Raw genomic sequence first — 24,297 nt, forward strand, 5'->3', positions numbered from 1 at the left:
GACCACTTTCTGTTTCACAAAGGTCTACTTTGTGGGCATTGATGGCACCTTCTCACTGTGTCATCACATGATGGAAGGATAAGGAATCTTTCTGGAGTCTCTTTTATAGGGCATTAGTCCAATTCATGATGGCTATGCTTCATGACCTAGTCACTTCCCAAAATCCACATCTCCTAACATTCAACCTGGGAGAATTTCAACATATGAATTTTGGAGGAGGGGACATAAACATTGAGACCATAGCACCTCCTCTGAAATTACTCCTTTAGAGTCCTGAAACTGACTCTTTCTTTAATTACAATAAAATGATTGTTTCTGGTTATTTGGATCTTGGGACACCATTTCTGAAAAGCAAAGTCCTATTTGACGGGAAGGAGTTATTTTGGTAATTTTTCTTTTCTGGACCTCTAATGTCAACTTTCTAATTCAATCTACCCTACATAAATAGAACACACATTATGTGCCTATTATTGTGATAAACACTGTGGTGGGTTGGAGAGAGATTAGTGTGTATAAAGAATAATTTTTACCCCCAAGGAGTTTACAGTGAAGGAGTTGGGGTATAATGGATATAAAAATACACAAAATAGCTCATATAAAATATAATGTAATAAGAAGAGTAATAGAGGTATATATGAAGTGATTTGAAATTATAGACAAACAACATCTATCTTAGGGTTTATGTATCAGAATATACTAGTAAATAATGACAATTTCTCGAGGTCTAGAAAAATTACTAGAAACCTATCTGTCATAAAAGGTGGGGAAGTGCATTCAAGATTGATATATTAGAATAAGTAAAATACCAAGGCATGCAATCTATGAGGGACCATCTGGTATTATTATATTGTAAGATATTTAGGGAAAGCAGTTCTGAAGAAGGGACTAGAATGGCAGGTTAGCTTCCCAGCTTATTAAACTTCCAAGTTCATTTATTTCCCAAGAGGGCATATATTCTTAAGTGTTTTCTAAATGTAAGAAAGTCCATGGGTTAGGAGAGATGATCCTCAAGAAGAACTTGTGGAATTACATTCCTTCTCTCCTGAAATTTTCAGAATTAGCTTCTTTGATTTTCCTATATATTCAAGACAGTAATTTATGTCCTTTTCTTTTACATATGTATTAGAAATGCTGAGATTGTCTTAACTAATTTTATGACTAATTAAAGCAGGAAAAAAATCTAAGTTTTCATCTGAGGCAGAGCTGTTATAACTCATAACAGTAGACAGCAGTGTGGACAACTGACACTATATTGTATTAAGGCTTGAATACAAGAAGTGTATTCAGGCAGTTTGGAATTTAGACTTTTTCTTGTGTACTTTTCAAGTCCCAGTGGTAGAAATCTTCTGTTAATTTCAAGCAAATAGGGACTTTACATTTATCCTCTTATTTTGTGCATATTCTCTTCTCCATGAATATAAGTTCTTCTCTAAGACAAGGAACAGACAAACTTAGTCATTTGGACCTTAAGTAGTGGGATAGTCTCCCAAAGCTGTTTGCATTTTAAGAAGGAAATAAAGTCAATGCTTAACTTAAATAATAAGCTTTTCCATTTCTAACATCACCATGGGTTAGTCCACAGAGGGAGGTATTTGGTGTCTAATCTTAATGGGAATGGTTATCTCAACATTAACATCGTCAAATCTTTGATAATACCTCCTGTCCTTTTATCTTACTCAGTAATATTAACCTATTTAAGGTTTCATAGTTATTGCAACTGAAATGAAAATATATAACTAAATTTTCATGGGAAAATAATGTGAAGGATTTGAATTACCACCCTTGCTGTTACCTTTTATAATAATGAATAAAAATTTAGGCATTATCTCAGAGAAAGAGAGAAAGTGAAAATGGCACAAAAAAGAGTAAACTGAAGGAATGACTTTCTGGCCCTTTGGTTTTTTCCTATGCAAACTTAATTTTGGTTTCTCTGGTTTCTCTAAGAAACTGACTTTCAATTGGCAAGGAGATTTTAGCATTTTGAATAGAAGCTTAGCTATTAAAAATATTGTATTTTAGATGAGCAAAACAGGATGACCTAAGGGTGTTTAGTTTTGAGATAAAACTAAATCTATTAAAAATATCTGGGGGTCAGATATAAACTAGATATCTCAGTTTCTTTACAAGCAAAGCCAAAGCCTGACTGTGAAGCAAATTAAGAAAGAGGAAAATAACTCTGATTTATACCAGCCATGTGTGGCCACCATAGCCAGTTTGTTAGTCAGTTCATTGTAATTGGATTTCTGAATTATTTTTTTTTCATCTTACATTATTGCCATCTTTAAAAGGAATGTGGTCATTTTTCAGCTTCATGCATTGTTAAGTAGGTACACAACTCCCATTGTTTTTCATGTGTGTCTAATTTTTGCCACTCTGCTGAAAAATATGTGACAAAACAGAAGTCAGTACATTTCATATTACTTCCTTAGTAGAAACCAGTTTCAGCAGGAGGGACAGTATAATATCTAGTTCCCCCAAGTACAAACAACTCATTTTAGCCTATAAGTATTCTTATGGTTTATTGGCTGGGCACTAGACACGCACAGGCAAAACAAAAGATATAGCTTCTTCCCTCAAAATGCTTACCCTCTAGAATGACAATCATGACCTGTATACAGACAGGGTGTATTGGTTTTCTTTGACTGTGTAACAAACTATCAAAAATCGAGTGACTTGAGATGATGCCCATATATTATTTCCCAGTTTCTGTAAGTCAGAACTCTGGGCATGGCCTAAATGGTTTTTCTACTCAGTCCCACAAGGCCACAGTCAAAGTGTCAGCTGGGTTTATTCTCATCTGAAGGTTGGCTAGGGAAAAATCCATGTCCAACTCCCTCAGGTTGGTGGCAAAATGAATTTCTGTGTGGATGTAAAATTTATGACAATTTATTTCTTCAGGGCCAGAAATGGAAAGGGAGTTGCTGCTGCTTCAAATCTCTAACTTTAGGGATTACCTTAACCCTCTTTTAAAGGGCTTTTATGATTAGGCTAGGTTCACTCAGGATAATCTCCCTTTCAATAAAGTCAAAGTTATCTGATTGGGGCCCTAATTACACCTGAAAAATTATTTTGCTTTTGCCATATTATATCGATTAGAAATAAGTTATACGTTCTGCCTGTACTTAAGAGAACAAGGGCACAACTTATCAAATATTACCCAAGGATGTATTTGCCACCATGGCAAACACTAAATACAAGCAATGATGATACAGGTACCTTGGTATGAATAACTAATCTAAGTGGAAATTATTTATAAGGACTTGAGGGAACACAGGGCAAAGGGTGAACCTTGCATGGGGTGACATTTATTCAGTGAAAGTTTACTATGTATTTAATCATGTACTAGGCCATGTGCTAAGTTTTGAGGCTAAAGAAAATGCTGAATGCCAAGTGTTTTAGGCAACTCTTGAAGACTTCAGAATCCTAGATGCTGTTGTCTGAAAAAGAGAGACTGAAGAAATAGATGATAATAAGTATATAAATATGTTAACTTATAACCATGAGTTCTTTATATTTTGCTGTGTAAGTACAACACACACACATACACACACACATAGACACACACACAGTAGCTTGTTTACGCAGGAAGGTAAGTGGGTTTGGCTGAATATAACTATTGCCAAATATATCCTCTGACACAAAATTGCAATTGCTTTATGCTGGCCTCCTTATCTACTTTGTGTAGAAGGTGGAAAATTCCATAAGCCCAGGGTTTGGAGATCTCACTATTGAACCTATTCAGGTATTGCTCATAGTGAGAAAAGCAGCTTCTCAGTTCAGTAAGGACATTTACATATCTCTTAAATTTGGTTTGAATCTCTTTCTGTTTATTACTTTATTGAATTTGGACACTAACCCTATCACATACTTTAATTTTTTTTGTGTGCAGAGTTTGCCACTCATGTTATAGAGCAATTATTTTTTTCAGATTTGAATAAGCTGGATAGTGGAAAACAAGGGCTGAAATGTAGGTCTTGTCACTCTAAATTAAGAGTTTTGTATACCACACTTATAACTAACAACAGGAAGTACTATGGAAGAAAACAAAAGTATCCAACCTCACTAGTTCTATGGTATAAGATATATCATCTCATTCTGTGTTCAGTGGGGCTTTCTCCCCTCCCTGTGGACTTTAAGATCCAGATCATTAAGCCTTATAGACTCAGAGTATTGTACTCAAGAGTTGATGAAAATAAATGTTGTTGAGCCTAAAAAGACCCTCTGACTCACGTGGAGGGACAAATTCCAATGAGTCAGTTCTCTGTGCCCCATTAGTTAGTTGATCTCTCTACTGAGAGTGCAAACAAGCTTCCCATTTCCACAATAATTGTAATGATGTGAACATTTGCCCACTGGGAATGAGAAACTAAAATCAAATCACTTCACATAGGCTGTTGCACAACTGACAGTTGGGATAATAAATTTCAGGACACTGCTGACTGGTTGTTCAAATCTACTTGGAATGTTTTCACTTCATTCAGTTTCCCCTCAGATTTTATGTTCTTTCTATTATTCCAGCTACTTTAGGCAAATGTTTGGTCAGTTTTTCATTTTGTAGATTCAGTGTTCACATCTATGTTTTTAGGTGTACTGAATAGTTGCTCCATATTGTGAATAGAAAAGTGAGTTGAGCACTAAATTCCAAAAGGAATAGGCATTTGCTTCATATAGTTATCTCAAAAGCTAATTGCATGGCCCCTCTTAAGAGTCAACTGAAATGTTTGTTTTCTGCAGGTAAAACTCAAAAAACAACCATGTCCTTTCTGACTAAAACTAACATTGCTAAATCAATCTATTTATAGGAATTTGATTATAGGGAAATGGAATATATAATACCAGCTAATATACAATTTCATCTGACTTAAATTATTTGTAAGTCATTTCACAGACATATTAAAGACACACCAAATTTTCTATCCAAGCATTTTAGTACCCTGTTTATCCAAAATTTTCTTCACAGGTTAAAATTTTTCTAGCATTTCTGTATTTAATTTGTTATAGCATATAGCTCATGAGCTTCTCTTTTTACCCCTTAAGAACATTACACTAGTAACCTAGGTCCTTGGATTTTAGTTACCTGTTTTATTACTGACGAGCTATGTGGTGATGAGAAAGTCATTTAATTTTTCTAGGCTTGGTTTTCTAGTCTATCTCCTAAGGCTCCCTGGCCAAAAAAAAAAAAAAAAAATATCCAGTATACCTTGCNGAGCAAATAAAAAAAAAAAAAAAAAAAATCAAGAACTGTGTATAGAGAAGCTTTTTCAAGTACAATGGACAGAGTAGTTATTAATAATAATTATTATAAGTGTTGGTAACTTGGATGAGGTTGCTACTTAAATTCAGCCCATGGTAAAACTTTTGAAAATGATCACTTCTTACCGTGAACATGGCATTCTTAAATTAATTTTTTTTTTCATTTGAACTTAAATGTTGTTTTCTTAGGAGGTTAAGATACTTTGTGGTTAACAGGTGTAAATCAAAAGGCCAAGTTTTAAAAAATATTCCTAATATATTTTTATATAAAGTACTAAATATAATTAGAGTCTACTCCTTAGCAAAAAGGGTACAAAATAAGGAACAGGTATTGGTTTGTTCTGCTTGTAATGCTATTATAGATCCATATGCATTTTCAGAACACACTCTATCTCTACATATATCAAATGCTCAAAACTCAAGTGTCATTGATGCCAAATCATTTGAGTTATTCTTTACTCCAATTATTTTTCTCTCCAAAGGAAAGAATTGTGACTCTTAAAAGCACTCAGAAAGTAACTCAGGCCCACCATGATGATTTTATTAAGTCATGGCAGTGATAAAATATATGATGAACAGGAAGATGGCAAAATGTTTTCCAAAAGAAATGGCCATGAAATTTTCACTACATGTTAGGTTAAGAAATTAGCAAGGTTAAGAAGTTAGCATAATGTTCTACCTGAATTGAGGGCCTAGTGCCATCAAGCTTTCAAAAGCTGAGCAGAAAAGCAGTTCAGCTTTTGTCTACCTACTGTCATTAAAAGCATCTCTGCTTCTTTCCCCTACCTGAATCCATGGGAGTCTCACCACATCAAGGAACATTATCTGTCATTGTGATGCATTTATGATGCAGGTGTCTAGATTTTTCTTTTCCTACTCTCTTATTTCATGCAGTGCAGTAAATTTTGACTTCCTATGGAGACAACATCTTATAAATAAAATAATATCTCAGATATACATATACATTTCTTAATGTTAGTGTCTAATGGTTTTGTTTTGAATCATAGGTATATTGACTATTAATAGTGCCAGATAATACAGCGAGAATTCAACTTCTTCCACGTTTCTGTTTAATATGCAAAACTAATTTTTCTCCATCCTGTTCTTTCCTGCCTTCTCCTCCTGTGTTTCTTCCATACTGATAATGGTGTTAAGAATTGGTATAATTTGATTAACTAGAAGTTGTGCAAATTAATACAGAATGTTTCTTTTGATGACCTAGATAATATGAATGAGAATCACTTTTTCACTGTAAACTAATCTGCAATGACAGACACTCAATGTCATTTGTGCTACTGACAGCTTTTGTGCCAGCTTTAGCAACTCTTGTCCTACTGAATGGGTTTGTTTTCTAGTCATGAACATGATGTTCAGTCATGAACACTTTTTTCTGAAGGAGTCAAGAGAAGGTGATAGTTAGTATTAGAAGTAAGCCATGATCCCTTTCCAGAAACTTCCCATACTCAGGATCAATGAAAATTGGCTCCGTTTAGTTCTAGTTAAAATAGTGCCTACAACTATGGTATACTTGTCAAAGCTAATGAGTCAGAGGAGAATACTAAAGACAGAGGAAAAGACTTTTCCTTGAATTATAATTTGTAATGTTGTTATGCCTCTGGTACATTCTTGGTCCAATGGTAAGTAAGTTAAATGGTAATTCCATGGGGTAAGTTTACAAGTGTTTATGAAGTGATTGTGTGCTGGGTGCTCTGCCAGGGGCAAGGTAATAATTTTGACATTTCAAGTACTAAATTTATGTGTTTTAGACTACTAGTACAATATGAATTCAGAGAAGAAAAACTTAATGAAGCCTGTAGTATTTCTGGATGGCTTTATAGAGGATTGAGACTCTGAGGCTTGGGGGAAATCTATAATTTGAAGAGATTAAGGAATGCAAAACATTCCACTTGGGCAGAATGACATAATTAAAGGCTCAGACTTTGTTGCATAGGCAAGAAGAAATTATCTGAGGATTTTAAGCAGGTATGTGACATTGTAAAATAATATTACAAGAGATATTAAAAGTGACTGAAAGGGGGTGAGGTTTAACATTTAGAAGGGTATTATAGTAAGCTATGCCTATGAGTCACTTAAATAAATGGCAAGTTCAGGCTCTGTGTACATACATGGCTGTACACAAAGTAGTTGTTTGTGAACTAGTTATTTAGAAAATAACTGACTTGGAACTATTTTGAAAATAACCAGTTTCATTGAATTCAGTTGCTTTTCCCCAAAATCAGCTGATTCTTATAGAAGCACTGTGTTAATTACATGCAGAAACATCACTTGAGCTTATTGTTTCACAGTTTATAGGCAAACCAGCTTGTGGATTACCTAAAACTTTGGCTTTTCAGCTGGAATTTTTAGTGGTGTGTCAATAGTGCCTTTTAAGAATTGTATAGATATTGGCAGGTGGTACCTAGATATGTTGGAATCACAAGGTGTTAGGAAACAGATTTAATTTATCACCCATAGGAAAATAAATCCTTTGGCAAGGCAACCAAAATCATATGGTATATTTTATTAAATTATTTTCAGTGATTTAGAATTAAGTATCTTAAAAATTAGAGAATGAATAATGATGAATGAGAAGAAAAAAGTGACCAAAACACACTTTTATATATGTTTAAAATAATCTGCATAATCTGCATTGAAGAACATGGCTATTGTTAATAAAACGGCTCTTTTGAAAAGAGGGAGAACATTTGTCAAAACCACGTTTCTGATTGTTAGTGTCAGCCTAAACCTTAAGCAGAGGTCATGGATATTTATTAAACATTTATTGTCTCAGATCTGAATGTTCTTTCAAACTTACCTTTCCTGAAAGAACATGAATCATTCTATTTTTTTTTAGAGAGAGAGAGATAAGTTTTTAATATTTATTTTTTACTTTTCAGTAGACACAACATCTTTATTTTATTTTTATGTGATGCTGAGAATCGAACCCAGCGCCCCAAACGTGCCAGGCGAGCGTGCTACCGCTTGAGCCACATCCCCAGCCCCCATTCTATTCTTAATGATATTCTAGGTTATATATATTTCTGCCCTTAGAACCAACCTAAATAGAATAGTTATATTAACCTCTCTGGATCATTAGTTGCTGATACTTTCTAAATAGTTGGTATGGTGGCATTGGCAATCCCAAATAAGTTATGTGATAGTGACAACATGGAAAAGGTTGGCTCATTGAATCATTGATCCTAGGGTGAGTGGGGCAATATGAGGCAAGCAAGTCCCTTTGAGAAAAGAGCCACTTCTTTGTGGCAATTCTTGTCCAAGAATTCAACTACATTCTTCTACTATTGATTTTTTTTCATTTTCTAGCTTATAATTATATCAGTAATATGGCATCCAGAGAGACTAGAGGGAGAAATACCATTCAACAGACCACTGGCACAGCCCAGGGAAAAAGTTGATGGCAGCCTAAATTAAGGTCACAGCAGTAAGGGTTGTAAGAGATGGACATATGGAAGAGAAATTGTGACAGTTAAATTTTCAAGTGTTGGTATCTCCAGTAAGATGAAGAGTAAGGGAAGAGTAAGGGTCAGAATGATGCTAAGATCATTGGGGACTGAGAGTATGGGTACTGTTAAAAGAAATTGGATATTCAGGCAGAAACTGGATTCTAGTAGGTTTGTGATGAGGAAAGATGTTCCATTGAAGACATGTTGTCTTTTAGATGTCCAAGAGGGTGACTTTCAGGATTGTAAGATTGGAGTTTAGGAAAGAGATTGAAGTTATGGATGTAGATATGGGACTTACCGGTTTCGTCAGAATTTAAGTGTTAATTGAAACTGTAACAATGGATACAGTTGCCCATGGAGAGAATATAGAGAGCCAACAAAATAAAATGAACTGAGAAAAAGACCTGAAGTGCTGGTGGAGTAAGAGTAGTCAATAAAAGTTTTAGAGAAGGGATAGTTAAGAGTGACATAATGAGAATAAATAAAATGTAATGTTTTGGAATCTAAAGGAAGAGGAAAAAATTAAGAGCTGTGGTGGTGATTAACATCATCAGCAATTGCAGAAAAGTTAAGAGCCAAAGATTGGAAAAATGCACTTCAATTTGGCACATTGGTGAACTATATTTAAGGAACAGTTTCAGTGGAGTTGAAAGAGTGCAGATCAGATTGCAGTGAGTTACTGAAGAAGTAGAAGAGGCAAATACATTCTGTAGTACATATCATCATTGATAGGAGCTATAGCAATAAAGCAAAAAGAAACAAGAAATTTGTATTAAATTTCTTTAATTCTGACAGTGCACAAATTCTTCATTAGGTGGCATTCCCAGTCTATATGCTTATCCATCATTAATTCATTGTAGTCCAGTGAAATTCTGTCAACAATCACTATAATTTTCATAGTTAAAATAGTAAGCATGCACTCCCATGTTAATTGCAGCACCTTTCACAGTACCCAAGTTATGGAATCAAACTAAGTTTCGAGCAAAGGATGAATAGATAAAGAAAATGTGGTATATTTATATGCAATAGAATACTATTCAGCCTTTGAAAGAAAGAAATCCTGTCATTTAAAAAAGATTTTTTAGCTGCAGATGGACACAATACCTTTATTTATATGTGATGCTGAGGATTGAACCCAGTGCCTCACATGTTCAAGGCAAGCACTCTGCCACTGAGCCACACCCCAGCCCCAAATCCTGCCATTTTTTACATCACAGATGGATTTGGAGGATATTATGCTAAGTGATATAGGCAGACACCAAGTCAAATGCAGCGTATTCTCATTTATATGTGGAATCTAAAACAGTTGAATTTACAAGATCAGAGAATATAATGTGAATCATCAGAGGCTGGGGGGTTGAGGGGAATGGAGAGATGATTAGATCAAGGGATACAAAATGTCAGTTACATAGCTGGAGTAAGGATTTTTTTTTTTTTATGATCTTAGGGATTTGGGGATTGAACCCAGTACACTCTCTCACTGAACCTTTGTAATTTGACAACATATAATAAAGGAGGAAGCGACAGAGATGGAGTCAAGGATGCCAGTCTTTATTGAATTCCTCTGGATCTCACAGTACCTAGCACATAGTAAGCACTCAACAACTGTTAGTCAAGTTGATGAAAATCCCTCTAGAATCTCAACCTTAATATGCTGATTATTTGTGGGAAAACAACTAAATAAGTGCTTTTCTGCTGTCCAGGGCTACACATGCTACTATGTCTTTTGGGAAAGAAGTTTATGTTTTAATTCTTCAGTGCCAGTATTTGGTACTTGGCTTGTGATACAATAGTCCCAGTTTCTTCATTGTCTATTTTTTAAATGAATTTTTGTAGTGCTGGAGATTAAACCCGGCAGTGTTCTACCAAAGTATACCCCATTCCTTTTTTTTAAGACAGGGTCTTGCTAAGTTGCCAAGTCTGGCCTCAAATTTGTTATCTTCCTGCCTCAGCCTCCCCAGTCAGTAGGATTACAGATGTGTGCCACCATGCCCAGGCTTCAAAGAAATTTTAATAACCAAGAATTTGATGTGTATCAGCAAATGATCTTAACAAAAACTTCCAGAAATGTCTTCACATAAATACATATACACAAACATACAGGACCATAAAGTCTATTATGCAATGACTGATTTTCTGTCTGGAACTTAGTATGATTTAGATATTTTTTCATTAAATATTTGTTGTGATTTCACAGACAAAAGATTGTTGAAATTATTTTATCTTATTGAATTATCATCTAGCTTTAGGCATCTGTGCCAAATCTACTTAACCTTATTATTATGCTACTTCTCAGCTTACAGATTCTAAAAATTTGCAGTGCATTAACTTCATATTGACTATGTTTTTTTGCATGTTTCTGTATCATGCTAAGGCTTTCCACATCAGTTTACATACAAGGAAGAATTTTCTGGGAAACCTGTTAAATACTGAAAAGTGATGGAGAGAGACAGAGACTAAGAAAATTACATATTCACGCTCTAGACAGATACTAATGGTTTAAACAAATATCTCTCTGGTAATGAGATATGAGCATCAGTGATCAAATAGAGTTGATGGCATGGTAATATGACCTCATAAGGATTTTTCAGGTTCTTAATTTTAAATGATTATTTACTCATTTCAAGTATTTTAAAAATAAGATGGAATGTAAATAAATACATTTTATTATTTAGAATGCTCTTGATAACTAGTTGAAAAAATTCAACTCAAAATAGCTAGAACAATAAAGAGATTTATTATCTCATATAAGAACTCCTAAGGTAGATTAGCCAATTCTGTGGATTAAAGACATCATTTTAGTCCCTGCTGTTCCTTCCCCAGTATTTGTAATAATTTGTCCCACATAATATTAATATGACCACAATAGCTCCAGGCATGACATCCTCCTACAATAATGCAGGAAGGGGCAGGAAAAAGAACTGTTTGTTTCATCTGACCCATTAAATGCTAAAAAAAAAAAAAAATGTTCTCATCACAAGAAGCCTTCCCCTTACATCTCGTTGGCCAAAATTAGGTCACATGAATCTTCCTTATCCTTTTATTGCCACAAGAGCGTTGAATTACCACAATCTACTTACATTGTTCAGTATTAACACTCTGTGATTGAGGTTGAGGCTATAGCTTTAGCTGAGACAAAATCTGGGGCTGGAGATAGACTTTCTTTTTTATGAGCTTTATTTTATTTATTTATTTATTTATATTTGGTTGAGGGGATTGAACCCAGAGGGCCTTTACCACTGAGCAACATCCCCAGCTCTTTTATTTTATTTTAATTTTATTTTGAGACAAGGTCTCATTAAGTTGCATAGTCCCTTGTTTAGGCTGGCTTTGAACTCATTGAGACTGGCTTTGAACTTGGGATCCTCCTGCCTCAGCCTCCTGAGTCACTGGTATAATAGATGTATACCACCATGCCTGGCTTAACAGCTTTATTGATATATAATTCACAAACAATAAAATTTACCCTTCAAAATATATAATTCAATGGATTTTGGTCTGTTCACAGAGTTGTGAATCCATCAGCACAGGCGATCATAGAACAATTTTATCACTCCTAAAGGAAATTCCATACTCATTAAACAATCACTTTTTTTTCAAAATTTTTTTTTAGTTGTAGATGGACACGATGCATTTATTTGTTTGTTTTTATGTGGTGCTCAGGATCAAAACTAGCGCCCTATACATGCTGGGCAAGTGCTCTATCACTGAGCCACAACCCTTGCCCTAACAGTCACTCTTCATTGCCCTTGAAAAATGCTAATATACTTTCTATCCACATGAATTTTTCTCTGTGGGATATATCATATGAATGGAATCATATAATATGTGATCCTTTAAGACTGGCCTCTTTCACTTAGTATAATATTTTCAAACTTTCTCCATAGTGTAGTGGGTATCATTAGTCTTCATTTTTTATGGCTCTATAATATTCCATTGTGTGAATATGCCACATTTTGCTAACCCATTTATCAGTTGATTGGCTTTTGGGTGTTTCTATGTTTTGGGTATTGTAAAAAAATGCTATTGTAAAGTCAGTGTATAAACTTTGTGTAAACATATGTTTCAATTATTTGTGGCATATAACTCAGCGGAATTGCTGAGTCATATGGGAACTTCACATTTAAAATTTTGAGGAACTACTAAACTGTTTTCCATGGTGTCTGGATCCAATTTTACATTTCTTTCTTGTGATGAGCAGTCATGTACCCAGAGTGCTGTTTTGTGGACCATCCTGAGCATTTGTGGATCATTATATCAAATTTCTTTTTGACATAACTCAGCTTCCTATTGATTGGTTGTGCCCCTTTTGAGTCTCAGAATCTCACCACTCATGCACTTAAAGACTATTTCTGCCTTTGCTCTCCAACATAGTTTTTATGTTCAGAAGCTGATCTACCCTTTCTTATTTAAATAAGCATACAGTGTATATTTGGTATTAGACATTCTATTTCCCTATCCAACAACCATTTGTTTTTTCTTTGTTGTTAACATGTTGTATTTTTTCAGGTATCTTGGAATCCTAGAGTCATAACCATAGTTTATTTTACAAATGGAAAGGAACTTAGAAGTCATATTTTCCGTGGAAATTGCATTTAAGCCTATACCCTCCAGTTGCACCTGGCATGTCAAGCACTCACTCATTAGTACTCGTGTCCACAAATTGGAGTTCTTTGGTCCCTTGACATCAGTATGGGCATCAGTGTGGATGACTTTCCTACTAATACTCTTTCTTGTTATCCCTTGGGACCGTATTAAAGCAGAATTTCTAGGTGTAAAACCCAAACACCTCCCAAGAATGGTTAAATGTGCATCTGGTGTTGAAAATCTGTGGGTGAGGCTAACTTCACACACAAAAAAAGACTTTGAGAAGCACGTATATTAATGTCATTGAACCACAATCCTTAGATACAACCCTAAATTTTCTGGTTGATAAAATAATTTAGACAACTGTAACCCCTTATCTCTATTCCAGAATGCTCCTTCCTATCTCTATAAAGATTATTTTGACTGTCTGAAGACCATGATTGACTCAGTTTGATATTTTGCATGATTTTAAAAATGTATACTTATTATCTATGTCAGGGTGTAGGTAAGAACATACCCCAAAACATTCCTTCCCCTTCACAAATTTGGTGTCTCTATTTTCAGTTTAAGGATGTGTGTCTTAGAAATTTAAAGACCTTCATTTTGGTGTGATATATACTAGATATTTTGGTTTAGAAGATGGATTCTAGGAATCCTGAAGCAGATCAAATATCTTTCCCTTTTGCCTTTAATCAGTGAGTTTGTTCAAATTATGACACTCCCTAATTTGGGGAGATTATTGTTCAGTTAGCTGTTCAACCGAAATGTTTCAGGGAACATATTTAAGAAGGTCCAGGGTTTCTTTCATGAATTGTACCCTAATTAAGTTCTGAATAACATATACATTTTTCTACCTTGATGTTGAACTCCTCTCACTTTAGGAATGCATTCTAAACATGACAGTTAGTGTTGAATTCATAATGCAGTTGTTTGGAAATCAAGGCCTGTTAGTTTCTTCCTATCAAATAGACTTGTTGGGAGGTCAGCCATTCTTGGAAATTGCTGCTGGAGAAACCAATCATCATCAGAGTTTATTACATGTGCTTATTATAAAGTGTTCCAAAGATCTATTACCATAACAAAAACATGGTATCAATTGATACATACAAAAGCATGTGTAATATGTGTCTGCCTGCATGCAGCATTGTGCTGAGTACTTGCATTGTGACCTCCTGCTGACATTTATATTTTCAAGCTGTATGTCATATTGGGGTGATTGCTTTAATAGTCTAGTTAAACAGAAGCAAAAATACTGTCCCAGAACTTCTAATATTAAGCAAACAACCTATATCATATATGACTATAGAAGCATTTTCCAAGTGATTAAGTAAAAATGATCAGCTAGAGCGGCAGTTCTCAACTCTGACTGCATATTTTAAGGATCAACTAGGGAGATTTTTAAAAAATAATGACAGCCAGTCTCTACTCTCACAGATTCTGATGTATACAGTCTGGAATGGGGCCCAGACATTGGTATTTTAAATCCCCCAGGTGACTCTCCTATGCAACCAAAGTTGAGAATTACTGAACTTGATTATATGCCTTGTGAAGATAGGGACCATTGTGTGTGTTATTTACTACTGTATTCCTTGTGTCCAAGCTAGTGTCTGGCATACAGTAATTCAACAAATATGTGTTTCATGCAAAGTTACCAGATGTAGAATTGGGGGAGAGCTAAACATTTAGACTCTGTTGTTCATGCATTCAAATAGCAACATTTGCTAAATGTTTAGAGTACTCAGAGGCCTGTGGATTGTTACAAAGAATATCTCACAAAACCCACATTAGGAAAGCTTCTTAACTAATCCTGTATTATGCCTGCCTTTTGCTTAAAATGCAAGTATCTAAAAGAAAAGTTACCCAAGATCTGACCTTAAATTATTTGTCATCTACACAGACTACTAATTCGCCACATTCTCCTGTGTGGTCTTCCTGCTCTTAAATCCATTCAGAAAGTGGAGAAGGCACAGAAAGACAAGTTGCCATATAATCGTGTTCATATGGAATCTAAAAAAAAGGTGATCTCATAGAAGCTGAGAGAGGAATAATGGTTCTGAGAGGCTGAGGAGAGTAATGGTCTGTACATTTCAAAAAGCTAAAAGAAAGGATTTTAAATATTTATACTACAAAAATGATAAATGCTTATAGAGATAGATATGTTTAATGTAATTTAAAATTACATAATGCATACATGTATCAGAACATCATGAGACTGGATTACACATGCCTGTAATCCCAGCAATTTGGGAGGCTGGAGGATTGCAAGTTCAAGACCAGCCTCAGCAACTTAGTGAGGACCTGTCTCAGAATAAAACATTTTGAAAAAGGTGTAGGTATATAGCTCAATGGTTAAATGACCCTGGGTTCAATCCAGTAGCAACAAAAACAACAACAAAAAATCATGTGTTAAATGTTTGTTTTATGCTATCAATTAAAATACATTTAAGTTAAGAGACAGCTGGATGTGAGGCACATGCCTGTAAACCCAGCAATTCAGGAGGCCAATGCAGGAGGATCACAAGTTGGAGGCCAGCCTCGGAAATGTATCAATACCCTAAAACAATTGAGTGAGAGTTTGTCTCAAAACAATAATTTTTAAAAAATAAAGAAAAAGTAAATTTGGACAAATACTATACCAGGTAGTCTTCCTGTTTCTTTTCATAATAATATGAAGGGAAGAAAGGGAAAATTTAGTTGACCTCTGTGTAATTTTCAAGGAAGTTTGCTAGTCTGTTAGCACAGTGAGGTCTTTCAGTTATAATCTTGCTGTGTCTTCCTTCTTGGAGATCTGGTATACTCTTAATTGTGTCTGAAAACACTTTTCCAAACAGAAAACTATCAAACTAATTTTCATCTCATACTGTTTTGTCAGGACTTCCATGACTTTGGAGTCTTATCCCAAACCCCAGGGTTATGACTCCAATTTAAATATGTAAATTGAGAAAATGTAATACCAGTGCCCTTTCTTTTTAGTGTAGATATGTCTCCAAACACTGGCATAGCTGGGACTTGATAATTACTCTGGCCTATAGTAAATCTAGTTTGGTAGTGCATCAGGTAACATTTAACTAATTGATTGTATTTTCTTTTTATTAATTCCATGTTTGCAATTGAATTGAGTTATGTATGAAGCAGTAAAAACATCCCGCTGTTCTTTGAAAATGGTGTTATATTTTATAACAGAGTCTTAAGAATACTAATGTTTAGAGATGACTTGAGGATTAGAATGCAGCTTTAGCTGATGGAAAAAGTTCCCCTTAACCCACAATAAAAAATTAAAAATTAAAAAAATAATAATAATAATAATAAAAAAACAATAGTGGATACAACATGCATGTGGTGAAAATGACAATCAACTGATCTATTAAGTGCAGAAACAGATGTCCTGTGTAAAGATTTCTGTGTCAGTGCTGGGAAACGTGTGTGTGCATTATTCATCTTTACTCAGACACAACATTCAAATCATTTCCAAGTGTTCCCTTTTGAAGCACTTTCATGCTGAATTGCTGTCTGCAAGTTGGTTTCTTATATTTAACACCCAATTGGTCTCTTTGCAGAAGCACAGTAGCAAAGTAGGGCAGAAACTAAGGGTCAAAGAAGAGCTTAATCTGAAAATCCCAGCTTTATACAGTTGGTCTAAGAGGACTCCAGTGAGGAAGTGCTTTGTGAAAGTAAAAGCTCTACACATGTTAGATGGGATTATTTTTACTCAAGTATGCTTGGCATAAAACACCCTCTGTTTTGCTGATTATTAAACTTTCTCTAATTACCCATCAAGAAAGGAGAAAAAAGAAATAACTTTCAATCCTATTTTAGTAGTCTCACCTGAGGAATTTAAGTTAGTTAGGTTTTTGGGGTTTTCCCCCCTCAGGAGATTAATTCAGTTTATATGCATAAGAGCAAAAGAACTTTTTTTTTCTTAAAGAGCTGAACTTGTGTAGAAAGACCTATAATTAATGCAGTAAGTGGTTCTGGAAATTGCTTTTGAATAGAATTGCCCTCCCCACCCCACCAGTCATAAACCCCAAGGGTGTTCTAATGGTTAAAGCTCAAGGAGAGACCTCTGCTTTTTCCCCCCTTTTTTCTATGTTGAAAGAGAACACATGGTAGCAGTTCTCCTTAAGCGCCAAATTTTCTTGATTTAGCTCTTTCGTGGGGGAAACAAAAGAGTCTCCTCAAGCTTCTCCTGGACTCCTGACAGATTCCTTTCTCCTTGAAACAGTAAGTGAATATTACTAAGATATTTCCTTCAGTGAAGAAACAGTAGTTGGGGGATCTAACCTTTTGATTGCTTTTGCATTGGAGACTCAGCTTGCTTAGAAAGGAACTACATCTTTGGGATTTAAAGACACACCTCCATTCTTTTATGCCATCACTGATTTAATTGTCCTCTTTTCCTTGTGTCCCTTCTCCTGAGCAACTCTTTGTCAGCTAGTGTGATTTGGATTAGGCTTGTGGTACTGCCCTCTTCAATAGCACCTGCCAGCCTTTTGACAGTCTAACATGTCTACAGTCCAGAAGGTATTTTTTGGAGGCAATAATCTTGGCCCTCACAAGCTTCTTTATTCACAATGTCATAATTTGCACAAACAATTCAGGCAAGTCAGGTTCTGTGTGTTCCAGAATTTATAGCTATGGCTTTCCTCAGAAATTTCCCTATGGAAGTGTGACTCCTGAGTTATACAGGAATGCTTTATCTGAATACTGCAATCAGAGAATCTAGCTATATGTGTTGGTTTTGACCAAATGAACAAAAATCACTTTTTTTTCCTATGATTAACATTTCATTCTTTCAGTGCAAATAAGAGTTACTTTTTCCCCTTTAACTGCTCCTCTCTAACCATTTTATACCTGTAGGCATTTACACACATTCCTCTGAACACTCACACTTTATTGCCTTCTGTGAAGGATAATGCTGTACTAGATGAATACCAAATAATTTTATTATAATGCTTTCCAGGAAAACCCATAAATTAAAAGGAAAGTCAATTTATAGGCAAACACCTTTTAATATGTTAAAAGTGCTTGGATATGAGATCCAAGAAGCTTGGACATGACATCTGGGATAATATTCTTTATGGTAATTTTCGGTCCATGATAAGCTAAGGTTGTTGTGAGGTCTTAATATATTCACTTAGGCCAGTTTCTCCACTTCAGCACTGTTGTCATTTGGAGTTAGATAATTCTTTGTTGTGAGGGAACTTTCCAGTGCATTGCAGGACATTGGACAGCATTCTTGGCCTCTGTGGCAGGCTCATCGCACACTTTTCATTAACATGTGACATTCAAGAATGTCTCCAGCATTGCCAAATGTCCCCAAAGTGGGGAATATAGGACAAACCTGAGAAATACTGGTTTAGGATATATGTGGCCTGATCTTTCATTGAAAAGATAAAATCATTTTTCAATATAAACAATTTATATAATTTTCAATTATTGCAACTTATTCTGTTTCTTGGTACCAACCCAATGAACCTCCATATACTTCCTATATTTGAAGATTTAACAATAGCATCACATAGCTGGGTATGGTTATGTATACCTGTAATCCCAGTGACTCAGGAGGCTGAGGAAGGAGGATCACAAGTTCAAAGTCAGCCTCAGCAACTTAGCGAGGCCCTAAGAAACCTAGCAAGACCCTGTCTCAAAATTTAAAAAGGGCTTGGGATGAGACTCAGTGGTAAAATGGATTAAATCCCCAGTACCAAAAACAGACAAATAAATAAAATATAAAAAATACCATCACCTATTTTTTAAGGTTGTGACAAGATTATATAGTAAATGATAATATCCTCACCCAAGCCCCTTTAATGACTATTTTCTCTCACAAAGCAATCATCTATGACATACCACAAATAGTTTGTCTATGTTGTTTTCTGCACTGGTCTCTGATCTATTGTGTTATATTGTTTTTATATTTTTTTTAAATTTTTTTAGTTGTAGATGGACACAATACCTTTATTTTATTTTTATGTGGTGCTGAGTATTGAACCCAGTGTCCCCCACATGCAAGGCAAGTACTCTACCACTGAGCTATAACATCATCCCATACTGACTTTATTTTTAAAACATGGATGTTAAATTGTTTTGCATGAATACTTTCACTGCTTTGTAAATTCGTTAGAAACATTAAGGAACCAAATTATGATATTTTGGGAGATTTATTTTCTACTAAGTATTTTTAACTGGTACTGATTTTTAAGAGATTTTGTTCTGATGATTTATTTGTTGTTTATCCTTTCAACATAACTGTTGCTATAAGCTTGAGATACATCATATATTTTCTTTTTTGGGGGGTGAGGGGTATCATGGATTGGATCCAAGGGCACTTAACCACTGAGACACATACTCAGGCCTTTTTATATTTTATTTGAGACAGAGTCTCCTAAGTTGCCCAGGGACTCAATAAATCGCTGAGGTTGGCCTTAAACGTGTGATCCTGCTTCAGCCTCCTAAGCCACTGGGATCATAGGCATGTGCCAGCACACTGGATGTGTCATACATTTTCAAGGCCTGTAGGTACTCTGAAATTTTGATTCCCCCCTGACATTCACAGGAATATTACATAGACAGATTTTCTATTTAAAGATAACTTTGATTTTGTATAAACCTCACCGTGCCATTTAAGTAATAAATATTGGTGCATGAACTGGTTTGACTTTCTGCTGAGAACTGCTAAAAGCCTTTTAATAGAAAACAATAGGGAATGTCAAATATTGAATCACGGTCTCACTGAAGCAATTTTTCTTAGAAAGACTTTCATCACACAGAAGTTTTATCCTTGCTCATATTTTGCCAGAAATTATGTCTGGTTAAAATCTTTTGTAATGTCTTCTATAGCTTGTTTATCAAGGTTTTTGTGAAAAAAAGGCATGCTTTAAATATGGTGCTAGCCTTAAACTTACTTAATTTTATGTATAGATATATTCTGAGACAAAACAGGTTAGGTGTTCACTAGGAGAGGTGATTAATAGCCACATGTATGCTTAATAATATGGTGACTGCTTGCTTTGAAGCAAATAAACTATAATTCCCCCAAATGAGCCCCTAATTTTCACTCTGTCTTCTTGCCAGTCTGTGGCCTCTAACCCAGGCCAGCTGTCTCACAACAGAGATGATGTGAAAGGAATGTAGGCTCATTAGAGTTCAGTCACCACTACAAAAAATTGCTAGAATAACATAAACTACTAGGTTTATTTATTTGGGTATTTTTCAAGCACAATATGCTCTAAGTTTTGACTAAGTCAATCTGTCCAACTCATAGATATATATTTAGAACAATTGAGAAGGGGAAACAAAAATAAAAATCAAGTAAGTAAGATTACCCATTCTGACTTCATATAAGTATGGTCTATGTGTTTGAAATGTGCAAAATCCCTTTTCACTGCTAGCCACCATTTTGGACTTATCATTTTCTTCCTCCTTTCTTTCCTTGCTTCCTTTCTTCTCAGCATTGTTTTTGTGTGTGTGTATATACCAGGGATTGAACCTAGGAGCACTTAACAACTGAGCCACATCTCTAGCCCTTTTTTATCTTTTATTAGAGACAAGGTCTCACTGAGTTGCTTAAATCCTCACTAAGTTGTTGAGCCTGGCTTTGAACTTGCAATCCTCCTGACTCAGCCTCCCAAGTCACTGGGATTAAAGGCATGTGCCACCACAACCAGCTCTTCATAGGAGTTTTTAGCTGGTGGTGATCCTCAACATTTTTTGTACTTTAATATTATGTAGATGGGCTAGAGTTGTAGCTCGGTGGTAGAGTAGTTGCCTAGCATGTGTGAGGCACTGAGTTTGATCCTCAGCACTACATATAAATAAATGAATAAAATAAAGGTTCATCAACATCTAAAAATATATTTTTAAAAAGTATATTATGAAAAAAAATAACAAAAAAAGTATATTATGGGAGTTGTGGTTCAGTGGTAGAGCGCTTGCCTAGCACATGCAAGGCCCTGGGTTTGATCCTCAGCACCACATAAAAATAAATAAAATAAAGATATTGTGTCCAACTACTATATACAGCTGGGCCAAATGGTGGTTCTATTCCCAATTTTCCAAGAAATCTCCATACTGCTTTCTATATTGGCTGCACCAATTTGCAGTCCCACCAGCAGTATATGAGTGTGCCTTTTCCCCCACGTCCTCAACAACACTTATTGTTGTTTGTCTTCAAAATAGCTGACACTCTGGGCTGGGGCTGGGGCTCAAGCAGTATGCGCGGTGCACTGGGTTCAATTCTCAGCACCACATAAAAATAAAATAAAGATGTTGTGTCCACCAAAAACTAAAAATTAAATATTAAAAATTCTCTCTCTCTCTCTTTCTGTCTTTAAAAAAATAGCTGACATTCTGACTGGAGTGATATGGTATCTTAGAGTAGCTTTGATTTGCATTTCGCAAATTACTAGTGATGATGAACATTTTTTTCATTTATTTGTTGATTGATCGTACATCATCTTCTGAGAAGTTCCTGTTCCGGTCCTTGGCCCATTTATTGATTAGGTTATTTTTGTTTTGCTTTTTTTTTTTGGTGGTTAGCTTTTTGAGTTCTTTATATACCCTAGAAATTAGCACTCTATCTGATGTGTGAGGGGTAAAAATTTGCTCCCAAGATTTAGGCTGAGATTCTATTCCTATCCTCAGGAACTAACAATCTAGTGGAAGAGAAAAAGACACAAATAACTATGGCTGGTGGAACAAAGGTTATAATATACACATACACAATGTGCCATGCAAACAGAGAAAGTTAATTTTGTTAATGGGGACACAAAATGGGCTATAGAGGGAGAAGGTGACATTCAAGTTGGTTTGGAGAAATGAACAGGAGTTTGTCAATTAAAGAAATAAGAGGGCTGGAATATAGCTGAGTTGGTAGAGTGCTTGCCTCACATGTACAAGATTCAATCCCCAGCACCAAAAAAAAAAAAAAAAAAAAGAAAGCAATAAGAATGTGTGCTGGAGAGGGGATTAGGTCAATTCCAAGTTGTTGGAGAGTATAAAATAAAGGCATGGAAGTACATGACCTATTTGAAATATGTGTCATGTGTCCCACTGTGGTATTGGGACAACTAGAAAGGTAGACCTTGAATACCTATTAGTGAATCTGAACCTTATCCTGCAGATGAAGGAGAGCCATTAGTGTGTTTTAAACAGGGGTTTGGCATACTCCTGTTTCCAGTTTAAAGAGAGGAGTTTGGTAGCAGTATTGACAGATGATTGAAGGGAGGGGAAATGGGTTGTAAAGCCAGCACGAGTTTACTGCAATTATCCAGACAAGAGAGGGTGAGTGCCTGGATTAGGACACGAATATTGTAAATGGAAATGAAGAAATATGTTGTAGGGGTGGGGTTGTGGTGGAGTAGTTGTCTAGCATGTGTGAGGCACTGGGTTTTCCATCCTCAGCACCACATAAAAATAAGTAAAATAAAGGTATTATGTTCACCCAGAACTAAAATAAATAAATAAAAAGAAACATTTTGCAGTTGTGATGGAAAAATTATGTATGAAAATAAGGAGTAATAGAGAATAATGATCTTAAGGCTTCAAGCTTCAGTTTACTATCCAGGGAAATATAGGAGGATGAAGAACAGTGTTGATTGGGAAAGGTGGTTTGGATGTGTTTGTAGTAAGATTACTGTATGATGTTAGGTATTCAGAACATGGAACTTGAGTCTGAGAGAATTCAGAATTAGAGATATAGATTTGGGAGTCATTGATATAAATGGGGTTGTTAAAAACATGGGCCTCAGTGAAGTTACTCAACAAGAATATATAGAAAGGGAAGAGGACATGTCTCAGGAAAAACAGACAGCTTTTAAGAAACTAGTAGAGACAGGGAAGCAGACAAAGGAATCAAGTAGTTGGACTGTGAGTGTAACTGGGCTAGAGGACAATGAGCATACAGTGCTTTTGAGGAACTGAAAGAAGAGAATGAGTGGAAATAGGAGAAAAGAGAGAGAAATTAAGAAATGAAGAAAGACCGACAAGGAAATTGATTTAGAGAGATTAAGAAAGTTTGCGTATTGGGACAAGAGAGAGAGATTGAATGCTGGGACAAGAGAAACAAGAAAAGATTAAAAAGGAGAGCAAGAGGGATAAAAAGGAAGGATTGTGAGAGGGAATATAATACAAGTCTTCAGAAGCTTTTTCAGGTTAAAAGCAAAGATGAGTGGTAAAAAGCACAGATGAGAAAGATTCTTGGAAAATTAGGACATTTCTTTCTCTGACGCAGAAGACAAAGGAGTAAGAATAAATAAAAATACATTTTGAAAGTATAGTTGAGAAGATGAAAGTTCAGACCTGATGACTTGATTTCCGTATGAAAGAGAAAAGTCATGGATAGCCATGAGATGAGTTGGCACAAGTGAAGTAGGATAGAGAAAAAGCATCAATGATAGGTTTTTGAGGAATAACTGGTATTAAAAAACTCATACACCTGCATTGGAACCCATTAGCAAGAAGATATGGGTTTTCTCTTGCTTTCAGCTGCTTGTGAGCAGAAAGAGGAAAAAATATAATGGAGGAAGGATGAATGTAGGATTGTGAATTTGCAGGTCAGATATGGTACCAAGTAAGGTGTATAAAGGATCTGTGAATGAGAGTCAGGTAGGTATAGATGTGAAGTCAGGAAGAGGCTAATAGGCTAGGAACACACAGACAGGGATGTTATTGGAGGTCTCGTTGAGGTTGAAGAACAGATTTAGTGGAAGTGAAGAAGAATATTTTAAAGTCTAATTATAAGGTTAGAGTCTTGCAGATTTAAATAGAGACTATTATGGCTCAACTAATTTTTATAACTAAAGAGTAATGTTGAGTAAAACATGAAAAGAATCTTTAAACTCCTGTGAGAATGTCCAGTGATTAGAGCTATGAAAGCTTATAGGAAGGAGTAAGATCAGAAAAATTGAAGCTTAAAATGAACTGTATTTCTCTCTCTCTCTCTCTCTCTCTCTCTATATATATATATATATATATATATATATATATATATATA

The 24,297-nt window shown here is 35.3% G+C and overlaps 1 protein-coding gene across 4 annotated transcripts in view; it reads left to right on the plus strand.

Moving 5' to 3' along the window:
- Tenm1 (teneurin transmembrane protein 1) overlaps positions 1–24,297 on the plus strand; it is a 796,988-nt gene that overhangs the window by 32,703 nt on the left and 739,988 nt on the right. The gene's annotated exons all lie outside the window — the stretch shown is intronic.

The sequence above is a fragment of the Marmota marmota genome, unplaced genomic scaffold (assembly GCF_001458135.2).
Source record: "Marmota marmota marmota unplaced genomic scaffold, marMar, whole genome shotgun sequence".
In the NCBI taxonomy this organism is placed as follows: Eukaryota; Metazoa; Chordata; class Mammalia; order Rodentia; family Sciuridae; genus Marmota; species Marmota marmota.